Source organism: Octopus bimaculoides, chromosome 30, assembly GCF_001194135.2.
Source record: "Octopus bimaculoides isolate UCB-OBI-ISO-001 chromosome 30, ASM119413v2, whole genome shotgun sequence".
Taxonomy (NCBI): domain Eukaryota; kingdom Metazoa; phylum Mollusca; class Cephalopoda; order Octopoda; family Octopodidae; genus Octopus; species Octopus bimaculoides.
In genome coordinates, this window is record NC_069010.1 from 2,732,045 (window position 1) to 2,733,434 (window position 1,390).

Below are 1,390 nucleotides of genomic sequence, written 5' to 3' on the forward strand. Positions count from 1 at the left end.
CTATCACCCCTTCCTTCCTTCCTTATTCATCTATCACCCCTTCCTTTCTCATTCATATGTTGTGACGGAGAACTATCACCCCTTCCTTCCTTCCTTATTCATCTATCACCCCTTCCTTTCTCATTCATATGTTGTGATGGAGAAAAGCACAAGAGTATTATTACTGTAGAAGTATAAGGGGGTGGGCTGGCAGCATCATTAGCACACTGGGCAAAATGCTTAGTGGCATCTCACACGTCTTCACGTTCGGAGTTCAAATGCTGCCAGGATCAACTTTGCATTTCATCCTTTCAGGGTTGATAAAATAAATACCAGTTGATTACTGGGGCTGATGTAATCAACTTGCACCCTTCCCTGAAACTGCTGGCCCTCTGCCAATATTCGAAACCATTATTATTAGGGCTTGCGCCTCCTAACAGAGAGGGACAAACTGGCATAGCCATTAGCACACTGGGCAAAGTGCTTTGTGACATTTCAAATGTCTTTAAGTTCTGAGTGTGGAGGCGCAATGGCCCAGTGGTTAGAGCAGCGGACTCGCGGTCATAGGATCGCGGTTTTGATTCCCAGACCGGGCGTTGTGAGTGTTTATTGAGCGAAAACACCTAAAGCGCCACGAGGCTCCGGCAGGGGATGGTGGCGAACCCTGCTGTACTCTTTCACCACAACTTTCTCTCACTCTTACTTCCTGTTTCTGTTGTGCCTGTAATTCAAAGGGTCAGCTTTGTCACGCTGAATATCGCCGAGAACTATGTTAGGGGTACACGTGTCTGTGGAGTGCTCAGCCACTTGCACGTTAATTTCACGAGCAGGCTGTTTCGTTGATCGGATCAACTGGAACACTCGACGTCGTAAGCGACGGAGTGCCAACATTAAGTTCTGAGTTCAAATTCCACCGTGGTTGACTTAGTCTTTCATCCTTTCAGAGTTGATAAAATAAGTACTGTTTGAACACTGGGGTCGATGTAATCAACTTATCCCTTCACCCGAAACTGCTGGTCTTGTACCAAAATTTGAAATCAATGTTAATAAATTAATATGAAAGCATAGACAGGAGTGGCTGTGTGGTAAGTAGCTTGCTTACCAACCACATGGTTCCGGGTTCAGTCCAACTGTGTGGCATCTTGGGCAAGTGTCTACTACTATAGCCCCGAACCGACCAAAGCCTTGTGAGTGGATTTGGTAGACGGAAACTGAAAGAAGCCTGTCGTATATATGTATGTATATATATATATATATATATATGTGTGTGTGTGTGTGTGTGTGTGTGTGTGTGTGTTTGTCCCCCCAGCATCACTTGATAACCGATGCTGGTGTGTTTACGTCCCCGTAACTTAACGGTTCGGCAAAAGAGACCGATAGAATAAGTACTAGGCTTCCAAACAATAAGTCC

At 45.3% G+C, this 1,390-nt stretch overlaps 1 protein-coding gene across 1 annotated transcript in view; it reads left to right on the plus strand.

The window, feature by feature from the left end:
* The window catches only part of LOC106878274 (probable RNA-binding protein 19), a 50,383-nt gene that overhangs the window by 24,607 nt on the left and 24,386 nt on the right, over positions 1 to 1,390 (plus strand). The gene's annotated exons all lie outside the window — the stretch shown is intronic.